This window comes from Helianthus annuus, chromosome 14 (genome assembly GCF_002127325.2).
Source record: "Helianthus annuus cultivar XRQ/B chromosome 14, HanXRQr2.0-SUNRISE, whole genome shotgun sequence".
Classification (NCBI taxonomy): Eukaryota; Viridiplantae; Streptophyta; class Magnoliopsida; order Asterales; family Asteraceae; genus Helianthus; species Helianthus annuus.
The window spans coordinates 167,671,378-167,684,585 of record NC_035446.2 but is presented as its reverse complement, the minus strand read 5'-3'; the positions used below and the strand labels follow the sequence as shown (position 1 = coordinate 167,684,585).

The 13,208-nt window shown below is 33.7% G+C and overlaps 1 non-coding gene across 1 annotated transcript; it reads left to right on the top strand.

Annotated features, from left to right (window-relative positions):
* The first annotated feature begins 12,540 nt into the window (after positions 1-12,540).
* TRNAM-CAU lies at positions 12,541-12,628 on the top strand. The gene is given in 2 exon segments: positions 12,541-12,578; positions 12,593-12,628. It is a non-coding gene; the product is annotated as a tRNA-Met (tRNA).
* The last annotated feature ends 580 nt before the right edge of the window (positions 12,629-13,208 follow it).

Sequence of the window (13,208 nt, the reverse complement as noted above, 5' to 3'; positions counted from 1 at the left end):
CCATTCTTGAATAACCCTAATTAATAGCATTATACCCAGATACACTGCTCCAGAAATACGAAAATGCGAAAAATAATATCAAGACCCTAAAGGATCTGGGTGCGAGGGTCTTCCATGAAGTCGACACTACTTGCGAGGGTCTTCGTTTTTTGATACATGAAACATAAGAGACTGGTAAAAGGGATTTTCGAAAACACCATTGCAATGTTAAAAGAACGAGGCGAGGTTCAAGTAACACATAAGGATTCAAATTACTACGATCAATGAAATATCGTTGGTCTCGCAAAGGATTCTGGCTTAACCCTAATTAAGCGTGAAAACTTTAACATCAACGAATATCCCAGGTATATTAACAAATATGGTGACGGGGAAGGTCCGGATGAAGCGTTTATTACTGGGAGGTGTTCAAAATTCACTTTTGGGAAAAAAAGAATTGAAGCAATAGGCTGGTTTCAAGATTCACTTACTTCTAGATTTTGATTAGACTTAGTTCAAGATTCATTTTATGCCTATTCATTTGTTCATTTGTTAATTCATTTTAAACATTTATCACTATTAGTTTTCAGTTCAAGTCAATTCCTTTCTAAAAGGTATTGTTACATATATTCAATATACTACTCTTTTACTATGTTGTTGTGTACCATCTATTCATACAGTATACAAATAGAAAAACATATATAAAGGGGATGGGAATGTAGTGAGTGGGGCGACAAGCAACGTTTTTAAACCCGGACCGGGCCGGCCGGTCGGACCGGTCCGGCCGAGATCTGGAGGCTGAAGCGGGCCGGTTCTATGATTTGAGCCGTTTCAACAAAGGGCCGGTGGTCGGGTCGGGATTCGGGCGGTCGGGCCAGCGGTTCACAGGCGAGGTCGGGCCGGTTCACAGCATTATGCCTTCGCCAGAGCCGGCAGTCTTTGCCGGAGTTGGTAGTTGTCCATTTAAACAGAAAGAAGTGGTGTAGAAATAATGTTAATGTTCGATCTACGATTCATAGAGATTCAAACTCTTTACCCTTTAGTGAAGAGACTATAAGAAAGTTGTGTAGATAAGTTCTCTTCGGGAGAGACTCTAAAGAATTTGTGCAAATAAGTTAGTGGTGGCTAGGGTTACGAAACTATATTTAGTTAGTTGTGGGTTTGGGCTTGGTTTTAACCTATTAGATTATATTTTTGATAAAGTAAGGCCCAAACATATTTATTGTCTAATATTATGTAGAATAATATATTGTAACTATTAAAACCTATATAAGTTTGCAAACTTTTTGTGCATTATTAGTTGTAAGTTGTGCTTTATGAGTTTTTCAAAAAAAAAAAAAAACTTTAAATTTTTAGTTTTAACCCAAAGGTTTGTACCTTTTCCAATTTTAACCCTACATAATTTGTTTTATTAATTTTAATCCAAAACTTTTCATTATTTGCAATTTAACTTCACATCTTTTGTCACTTGTACTTTTCATCTTTCGCAAATTTTCGTTTTACGTATATTTCTAAATTTTTCGAGTTAATACGACGCAACGTGCATGTGTGGTTCAACTTTTTTACCTCTATTTTTCCATGTTTGACAGGTTTGTCGCAATACGCATATTATAGGTCAAGTCAGTGTTGGTTGTCGATGACGGTTGTGTGACATTAGTACTATTTGACACCGTTTTACGCCCCGCCGCAACGCGGGGTGTGCTTTGGGGGTTTTCAAAGAAAAAATTGTTATGCATATTGTTGTCGTAACGTTGGCTTTGGGGGGCTTCAAAAGAATGTTTTTTTTTTACTTTTCACCCAAAAGTATTTCATAAATTACTTTTAACCCAAAACTATTTGTTTTTTTTTACTTTTAACCCAAAACTTTTTATCTTTTGCAATCTATTCTCATAACTTTTTTTACTTTCAACTTTGGTCATTTATAGTTTCCATTTTTCGCAAATTTTTCGCTCTATACTTGGTTCTAAATTTTGTGACTTAACACATCACAGCTGTGTCTTTGGCTTAACGTTTTTACGTTTCGTTCTAAATTTTGCGAGTTAACACGACGCAACGTGCGTGTGTGGGTGAACGTTTTTACATCGTCTATTTTTACCCCGTTTGACAGGTTTAACATAACGTGTGAGTCGTAGATCGACTTAGTTATAAATAAAGAATCCCCGCCGCATTGCGGCGGGTCGTAATCCTAGTTATAATTAATTTAATTTACTTTAACAATTTATACTTTTATATTTCTACACTTGGTAATATGTGAACTAATATAGTGTTTTTTTATATATTTTAACACTTATAATAATTTGGAGAAGTGATCTAGAGTTATTTTATATTTTTAATATTTAAATTAATCTATAATGTTATCCGGTTCTTAAATCCGGTCCGACCGATCCGACCGGTTCGACCAATGAACCGCTAAGGCATCCGGTTCGTTATCCGGTCCGGTTATAAAAACATTGGCGACAAGTAAGGATATATATAGAGAGATGCTCTTGTATGTTGTAGTGAATGTGAAGCAAGGGTGTGGTGGTTTTACTATGTTGTAGAATGTAAGATTTTGACAAACAACTAATGTGGAGAATATATATGTAGAGAGAGAAAACACAGAGATTAGATCTTGAATTAATCATATGAGTTTGTAGAGATTTGAAAATAATAATTACACACACTAAAACATATAATTCATTTAATAACCCTACATAAATACCTATAGAGTTAATATATATATATATATATATATATAGGTAAAGAGTATGGTACAAATAAGGTTATCGTACATTACATACGCAAGAATTTGAGCCATATACGTGTCCTGATTCAGTTTTTCTTTAATAAGGTTAAATCAGACAATTAATTCAATCATCTGAGGGCAAATTCGTCTTTTCATTCAATCAGCGAGATGTTCGTTACACTAATATCCCGGTAATTATCATTCTAATCAGTTTCAAATTTTTCATAATTCTCAAATTGCAGTTTTCGTTCTTCTGTGTTAGGGTTTCATTCAATTGTTTTTTTCGATGGATCCACAGAGCAGCACTGGGCGAACAGATGTTGATTTTGAAGAAACTCGACCGATCGGTGATCATGCTCAATTATCTGCATATCAGAGAGTTTCGACTGAGGATGTTTTAAATCCGCTACCTGCAAATCAAATCCAATTGCAAGTACAAGTGCGGTAAACGAGTTTTTTAATGGTAATTATTTTAATTCAGATCTCTAAATCATTCGTATACCTGTTTTTTGTTTAATCGTAGCAATGTTGTTATAGCTGTTTTTTGAAGTTTGAATGTTGATTATATTTTTGATTTGAAAGCAACATGCACAAATTCGCATGTTATTACTCTTACAATTCGCATTTGATTTTTTTTCTTTATGCATTTTCGCATGTTATGGTATAATAAATCGCATATATAAATCAAATTAATCAAAATCATCATTTTCGCATGTTATTGTTCATACAATTCGCATGTGTGTTTGTTCTTTATGATGAAATTATGCTGTTATTAATATGTCGCATGTAACTAGTCCGATAACTCACACGTTTTTTATGTTTTTTGATTTTGATTCATGTAGATGAAAGGGTTTACACTCCGGAGGTTCAAGCATCAGCTACACCAGTTGTTGGAATGCAATTTATCTCTATTGAACAAGCATATGCGTTTTACCAATCATACGCTAAGTTAGCTGGTTTTTCTATTCGGAAAGGTGGAGAAGGCTAAGTCATCAGCTCGAGATTGTTCCTTTATGTGATCCAAAGCTCTGTCTCTGAAGCTTGATGATGGTTCTTCAAGTATTCTTTCCCATATATCTTGATTTTTCTTGATTTGTTCAAGAATTTTACCCTGCACATCAAGAACCAGATGAGAAAAGGTGACATCAGTGCTTAATTCTGTCAACGTGCGAGTTGACAATAGCTTTTTGTCACACCCCGATATTTCCACGTATTACCGGTGGGCCCGGTGGGGAGTATCGTGACGTAGTTGATATCATCATTGTTAAAAAACACAAATTTAAAATGCACAGCGGAAGCGAAAGATAGATTTATACCAACTGAATAGATTGTAATATTAAGTATCACAAATAGTTGAAACAGATCCACATGCGGATCGAAAATAAAAAGGAAACTTTGTTCAACAGACTTTATGCATCTAAGCTTGCGAGACTTCTATTTGATGCTAGGAGAGGCCAGCCTATTTCGAGTAGTACCTGCACTTAGCCTTTTTGGAAAAATACGTCAGTTTACACTGGTAAATACAATTTAACTGACTCATTTTGAAAAAGGTGTAGAAAAATTGATTTGAATGCACAAGGCACAAAACATTTTATAACTTGGGATAATTATTTATATATAAACTTGTAAAAGAATTACATGTTTCTTATACGTTCAGTAGCCCGGGTTGAACACCGGGCTAAAGATTAATAGACACACCACATGGTACAGTCCCGCGTCGAGTTATTCTCGTAACCGGCGGTTATACATTATTAATTATAAACGCACTGACGTGTGTACGCCTACACCCGTGTGCTAAGGTCGTGGCCATTCTATGAATGATACCAAGGATATTCGGGACATGGTCATTAACCCCCCAAAGGTTTTAAGCAAACAAAACAATTTAAACGGGTCATTTCAATAAATTAACCATCATACGATTAAAGATTCAATGCCCGACCAAGCGGTATTTTATATACCGTACCCCAAGCCCGTATAGGGAAAATTAGTTAAAAGTATTTACCTTTGCAAGTATAATTCACAATAGCAAGTGCACGTAGCTTTTACTGGTGCTCCTAATCTGTAACAAAGATTTTTAATAACCTATTAGATTCCTAACGGGTCTTTAATTAAGCCTAAACTTAGACCGGTTAGTTTTAAAGGAAAATACGGTTCAAACGCACGATTAAGCGAAGACCGGAATAGAATGTGGTTTAGACCCGACAAGTTTGGAGACTTGTATAATATGGGTAAACTAAACACATTCTGGATTTTGAGACAATAATGATAAGGTTTGACCCGTTTCGGTCAATTTATGCAAACTAGTTACATAAGCCGAACCGAATGCGCAAAATGCGTAACGGGTAACCATATGAGTCATATACAGGTTTCCTAAGTTAATATGATTTAAATATGTTGTGACATCAGGAGGATATCCTCTATTATGCCCTAAATGATTTTAAACTCGAATTATGCCCCGTAGGGGCATTTTGGTCATTTAAAAGGTTACAAAAGAGTTTAAATATGATTCTGAGTTTTGGGTCTGATATAATCAGTAAAAATACTTAATTTACTAATTTAAATCAGTAGGGTATAACCTGTGTGTGAAATTTATCATTTCTAACCAAATTATGCACCGAAAGGGCATTTTGGTAATTTCACCTAAGGTTTAAAGGTCGAATCTGGAATCTGACTTCAAAAAATTTTACTTACTATTAGAATATAAAATTTTACTTAAAATATCAGTAGATATCAAGTCTTACATATCTAATATGGTTTTAATACATACTATGCGCTTAAAACGCGTAAAAAGGCGATTTTAAGCGATTTCCGGGTTTTATAAGAAAGGCTGAGATTTTTTATTATTCCCTAAGGCTTAAAATATTCTATTTATCATATTAGATCAGTAGGAAAAGGTTTGGTATCAAAATATTTGGTAAAACTCATTTTATAGCCTAAAAGGGCAAAACCGACAAGTACCGAATTAAGCTTAGAACTCTAGGTTATGCTCAGCCTAAAAATAAATAAAAATCTCCAAAAATCCCATGCAACTTTCTTAATCCGAATCTTGGGTCTTTTGCAACAGTATGGGACCACATGATCAGTTCTGAAAAGGGCATGCATGCCTAGCCATGCACTTATGTTGCGTTGGACTCTTGTGGGAGGTCTTGCCATGCATTTGGATGGACTTGAATTCTTTTGAAAAGAATTGGCCATATACCTTATCGTAACATTATTTTAAAAATCCAATTCTTTATAAACTGAAATTACTTATTTTAGGAATAACCGATTAAATATATCAGATGTTTATCATAATGATTTCAGGTCTTGGAATTTATTATTATTTGGTCGCTCAGAGGTGTTTATTAACATATCGACCTTCTTAAATTCTACCACACATCTTTTACTTGATCTGAGTTCCTGACACATTTATCTTACATGACACGTGTCTTTATTTTATTGGGTGTGATTTTACGAGGTGTTACATCCTCACCCCCCTTAAAAGAAATCTCGACCTTGAGATTTACTGAAACAAATGATATTCTATTTATCATATTAGATCAGTAGGAAAAGGTTTGGTATCAAAATATTTGGTAAAACTCATTTTATAGCCTAAAAGGGCAAAACCGACAACTACCGAATTAAGCTTAGAACTCTAGGTTATGCTCAGCCTAAAAATAAATAAAAATCTCCAAAAATCCCATGCAGCTTTCTTAATCCGAATCTTGGGTCTTTTGCAACAGTATGGGACCACATGATCAGTTCTGAAAAGGGCATGCATGCCTAGCCATGCACTTATGTTGCGTTGGACTCTTGTGGGAGGTCTTGCCATGCATTTGGATGGACTTGAATTCTTTTGAAAAGAATTGGCCATATACCTTATCGTAACATTATTTTAAAAATCCAATTCTTTATAAACTGAAATTACTTATTTTAGGAATAACCGGTTAAATATATCAGATGTTTATCATAATGATTTCAGGTCTTGGGATTTATTATTATTTGGTCGCTCAGAGGTGTTTATTAACATGTCGACCTTCTTAAATCCTACCACACATCTTTTACTTGATCCGAGTTCCTGACACATTTATCTTACATGACACGTGTCTTTATTTTATTGAGTGTGATTTTACGAGGTGTTACATCCTCACCCTCTTAAAAGAAATCTCGACCTCGAGATTTACTGAAACAAATGAGGGTATTTTTCTTTCATTGTGGACTCCACCTCCCACGTGTACTCGGGACCTCTACGGGCATCCTATTTAACCTTTACAATAGGCACATGCTTCCTCCGAAGCTTCTTAACCTGTCGATCCTTAATCGACAAAGGTTTTTCCACAAATTTCAAGCTTTCATCTATGTGCACATCTGTATGTGGTATGACTAGCGATTCATCTGCTAGACATTTCTTCAGATTGCAGATGTGGAATGCATTATGAATACCACTGGGCTCTTCAGGCAAGTTCAACTTATAAGCCACTGATCCTACACATTCGATGATCTCGAATGGTCCTATATACCTTGGGCTTAACTTACCCTTCTTACCAAATCGCATCACTCCCTTCTAGGGTGATACTTTAAGCAGAACCTTATCACCAACCTCAAACTTTAGAGGTTTTCGCCTTTTATCAGCATAACTTTTCTGCCTATCCCTGGCAGCTTTCAGGCGGTCACGAATCTGGACAAGCATGAATTCGCACACTATAAGAATTTTCAAAGATTATTAACCTTTTATTGAAATCGCATGTGTATTGTCATGAATTCGCACATTATATTACACCTTAAGTGTTTTTCGCATATAATGTTATATGAATTCGCAAACTTTACAAAAAACACACCCTTTCTTTTTGTCTGAAGTGTTTTTCGCACGTTTGTTATGTATTTCGCATATTCTTATTTGATTTTCACCCTGCATCATCTTCTTCGATAGTCGGTCCATCGATTTGTTTCAGTTTTGAATTTCCAAATTCAGCAGAATTTCAATTCGCAGAAGGATTTGGTGAATAGGAATCGATCGATTTTTGATTAATTATTCTATTTTTGATTACGGTTTTGATTAAGAATCTTACGGTATGATTTTGAGGTTTTGTTTGCTGATTATCAGAGGGTTTTTTTTTTCATGATGGACGATTTTAACCTTGGCGGTTTCATATATATATATATATATATATATATATATATATATATCTTTATTTGATTAAATTAATAGTTAAACATGGGGGTTATTTAAGATGATCCGACGACCATGGTTATAGCATACGTAATGTAGAATTAGGCATATTGTATGATAACCGGCCTCTCTCTCTCTCTCTCTCCATATATATATATATATATATATATATATATATATATATATATATATATGGGATTACATATAGTCAAACATTTGCCAATGTGAGGCTGCACCTATGTTCGTTGTTTCATCCAGTGGTATGGACCTTCTTTTATTTCTTCCACTATCTTGTATGCAATGTTTTGCCTTGAAAATCTTCGTGTTCTGGTTTTGCCAAAAACTCCACGATGTTAAGAGAAAAATTGCGTGCACTGCCCTTTTCTTTTCTTTTGACCATTGAAAACCATTCACCAAGTTCAGCATTCCTTTAAGTGTTAGGTTTTGAATAAATGAATTTTCACCCAGGTCCAAACCTGAGACCACACCAAATCTGCAAAATAGCAGGATACCAATAGTGATCCTATGTCTCGTCTTCCTGTCCACATATCCTGCAAACCGCTGATGGAATTGCCACGCCACTTGCCCTCAACTGAGTTACTATAGGTATATTCCCTTCCACTGCCTTCCACACAAAGATGTTGCATTTTGGCGTTGCCCATTTATTTGTTCTGGTAATAATCATTTGCTGGTAAGTTTAGGTTTAATTAATTAGCCAATTAATACCTAACACTTTTGACCTAAAACCCCTGTTCGCCTTCGTTCTTGTTAGGACCTGAATTTACAAGGCTTGTGAATATAAAAAAAAATAAAAACAAACAATTTTTGAATTATAAATGCAAATTAGGTAAATCACAAGCAAGGAATTACCACCAACGATGAAAATTCTAGGGTTCTTTTATGAGTGTTATAAGAATCCATGTATATAGATTGTGTTGTAAGTGTTAGTTGAGCCCAAATGCATGTTAATTTCTTGGAAGTTTAGTAAGCAAACATAGTGATTGATGTTATGAGCTAGGAAAGGAGGCGTGAATTGCTTGTACACTGAGTCTTAAATGTTGTATGCACACCAAATGTTTCATGAAATGTCTAGATAATGACAATATGTGAATTTGTATGCAAGAACTTGACAAATATGAATGGAATGTGATAACGGATGTAACTGATTAATTAAATAACACGAGAAATGTGTATTAGTTGGAAATCATGTTGGAATTAAGTTTGATTGAATGATTTCTGAAAAATATGCATTATGAGCTTGTACCTTATGGTTGAATGGTGTGATGCATACAATGTATTTGATTAATTGTTTAATTGAGATTAAGAAGTGAATTTGTACTGGTTGTGGAACATACGAGTGCACTAGCTAGTAATGATGTTAGAATTATGTTGTATTAGCTAACTTTTAAATTGTGTTGCCAATTGTAGAATTAGGAAGCACTAGTATGTGTGGAGTCGATTATATGTGTATATACATGTACATAAGTGATCATATGATGTTCAATGTTCTACAACATGTGAATGTAATGTATATGGTGTAATTGATATGTTTTAATATATCAATATGGACACATATTTCTAAATAGGAAAATTATATACTTAGCAGTTTGCTTTTCTAGAAAGTCCAAGGATGTAGGAATGGTTAGATTTCCTAACACAATTGTGAGTATAGGAAGACTATGTGATACATGTTAAATTCCTTATGTGACATACATGATGATAAGTGAATTGTTGAATTATGAACAATGTGGCTGTGAAACTTTTGGGGATCGGTTGTTGGTTACCAAATATTAATCTTTTTGGTCTGATTAGAATTTGATAGGTCACAAAACAAAAAGATATATCCAAATTAAATTTCAAATAAGTAATAAAAGTACATCAATCATCATTAGAAATTCATAATAAAAATATAATACCTACATAGTTGTTCTTTGCGGGTTTTCATCTTTTTCTAAACCTAGGTAATATATCATCTAAATTACACATCAACAAACAAGTTTCGATAGTCTAATAATTATTTTACCTATAATTTTTATATTTTAAGCTAACATTAACAAAATACACACTAAGACACATTCTATATTCAAATATTCAAACACATAATCAACTAATAAATCAAATAATCTAATCCACAAATCAATAAATTAGTAACTAAACTAACAAATAATAAAGTAAAATTTAGAGGAAAAATTTTAAAAAGAAACACACTTAATGTTAGTTGTATTTTTAGGGAAAATTCATCTCGAATTTAACATATGTTTTTATTAGAATTCATGATTTTTTTAACGGCTAAATTTGCACACCGTAAGAATTCCAATCATCAATGGCGAACCTTGATAATGAAGACGGGGGGGGGGGGGGGGGGGGGCGAAAACTATATACCCAAAAATTTCTATACGAAAACTACATATATAACACTACTGATCGAAAAAGTTCGGGGGTCCCCCCCAGGCGACCCCTCTTAAGCTGCGCTCCTGTCTACAATAAACTCTATCTAACTCACCAACACCACTGGGCTATTCCCAAGTGAACTCATGCATTTTTCATATTTATAACATCCATAAGTTATAATCATAATGGGTTCATTTACACTGAAGCCTATATCAAAATTAATTATGTATGATTAAATATATGTTGAAGAGTAAATAGACACTTAAAGGAGCCGATGTATTACGAGTTTAGCTAACAAATTTAAAAGCATTCCCACATTTTCAAATTGGCAAATTGGAAAATAATAATCCCAGCATTTTGAAATTGGCCAATAATAATCCCAAGTCAGGAAATAGCCAATAATAATCCCACCTCGTCCATTTTTGGAAAATAATACTCCACATTCACTAAACGACAAAAGTGCCACGTCAGCATTTGGAGTATTATTTTCCAAAAATGGACGAGGTGGGATTATTATTGGCTATTTCCTGACTTGGGATTATTATTGGCCAATTTCAAAATGCTGGGATTATTATTTTCCAATTTGCCTTTCAAATTTATAGAGTAAATATATAGACAAAATATCAAATACAAATACCCTTATTATATAAAACGTATGAATAGAGTGAAAATGTAAAAAAACGCGATGACATTTTCGTAATTATTTACTCGTAGAGTAATTATCAAAATTACTCTACAAATGATTTTGTAGGATAATTTTGATCTTGTAGAGTAATTTTGTAAAATGTTCTTGTAGGGTAATTTTGATCTTGTAAGGTAATTTTGATCTTGTAGAGTATCATAATTAATCTACAAATGATCTTGTATGATAATTTTGATCTTGTAAGGTAATTTTGTAGAAATTTTGAATTGTATGTTGTTTGATAAACTTGCAAAGTAATTTTGATATACTTGTAGAGTAATTTTGATGCAGAATAATTTTGATCTTGTAGAGTATCATAATTACCATATAAGATCAAAATTACTCTACAAGATACACTTGTTAGTAATTTTGATAATTACCCTACGAGATCAAAAATTACTCTACAAGATCATTTTTAGAGTAATTTTGATAATTACCCTACGAGCAAATAATTACGAAAATGTCACCGCGTTTTTTTTTTTTTTTTTTTGCTTTTTCATGTCTTTCGTACGTTTTGTACGATAAGGCACTTTGTACCTGAACTTAACCCTAAATATATAATTTTGTCTATTTTATGTTCTAGATTGGATTGGAGTCTCTAAAATGGAGAAACATTTAGAGAGTTGATAGTGCATTTCTAAATATAGAGATTACTATGAATCTCTAAATATAAATGGATTTTGACAAACAATATTGCATTTATAAAAGTGGAGTAATTTTTTTTTCCACTACTTAAATATGATTTTTAATTGTAAAATATAAAAAAATGGTCAATCTAATAGAGTAATTATTTTAAAAAAAATCGTCTAGTGTAAAAACACGAATATTTTTATTAGATTATGAAACTAAAATATGTGCTAAATAAGATGGGGAAAATACCCCCTTTCACTTCTCACGTTAAGCCAAACTTGTATGTTAAGACCCATCTATATCAGAACCTAACCCTAGTTTTGTAAGTGTACAAAACCAAGAAAAAGCAATAAAATAATTGCTTTTTCTTTTAAACCAAGCAACATTTTACTTGAGAGTGACATGGTTGCTCACATTGGCGATTCCGGGCTTGCAAAGTTTCTTCCATTAAAACCACACCAAAGCAGTTCAATTGGAATAAGAGGCACCGCTGGATATGCAGCTCCAGGTAATCCTTAACTTTTTAAACCTCTATTTTTATTTATGTGATATTGTTGATTTCATACAAAGCATTTGTAGAGTATGGAGTTGGTAATGAGATGACAAAAGAAGGGGACATCTACACTCTAGAGTTTTGGGATATTGTTGTTAGAGATGATGACCGAAAGGAGACCAACAGATTCCATTTTCCAAGAAGGATTGAACCTCTATGGCTATGTGAAGATGGCGTTGCCTGATCGTCTCACGGAGATCATTGAACCGGCGTTATTGTGTATCCATGAAGAGCATATGGAAGCTGCAAATATAAACCATGGTTACAGTACGAATGAAGCGAGAAGGTTGAAAAGATTGGAAGAGACTATAACTTCATTAGCAAGAATTGGGTTGGCATGCTCCATGGAGTCTCCCAGAGAAAGAACGGATACTAGTAACATGATGCATGAGCTGGATAACTATAAAATAATTCAAACCATCAACCAATATCAAGGGGTGGTGGCGCAGTTGGCTAGCGCGTAGGTCTCATAGCTATATGTGTGTTATCCTGAGGTCGAGAGTTCGAGCCTCTCTCACCCCATTTCTTTTTAGTTACTATGATCAGAGATTCTTGCAAGTAACTGAAATGATTACATAGGCAATAAATAACCTAGCAACGGTATTCTTAAAAAATGAGTTTATGTATATAGGATGATTACAGAACACTAATTATTGCGAGAACAAAAAGAACAGCTCTAAAACACTAAATTTTGAGATTTAAATTTCATGTTTTTATGAATGTTACGTTTCTTACATTCATATGTGTATTATGTATACATAAAAAAAAAAAACCATATTTTTTTACCTACACGTAGCTTACATACATGTTGGTAATTTAACCTACATATAACCTACATATGTGTAGGTTATACAAAAAGTGCAAATTTTCCATATTTTGTTTTGAATTCTAGTGTAAGACCACCCGTAGTGGAGCGTGATTTTTTAAAAAAATTGAAAAATAACGCCCCAAAACGCCCCCACTACCATTACATGGGGCGTTATTTAAAAAAAATCAAAAAAATGAAGTTTGGCGTTTTAATAATAACGCTGAGTAGAGAGAGAGAGAGAGAGAGAGTACTGCACATGCTTCTTTAACCAATCACTTTGGCACATGTGTCTGA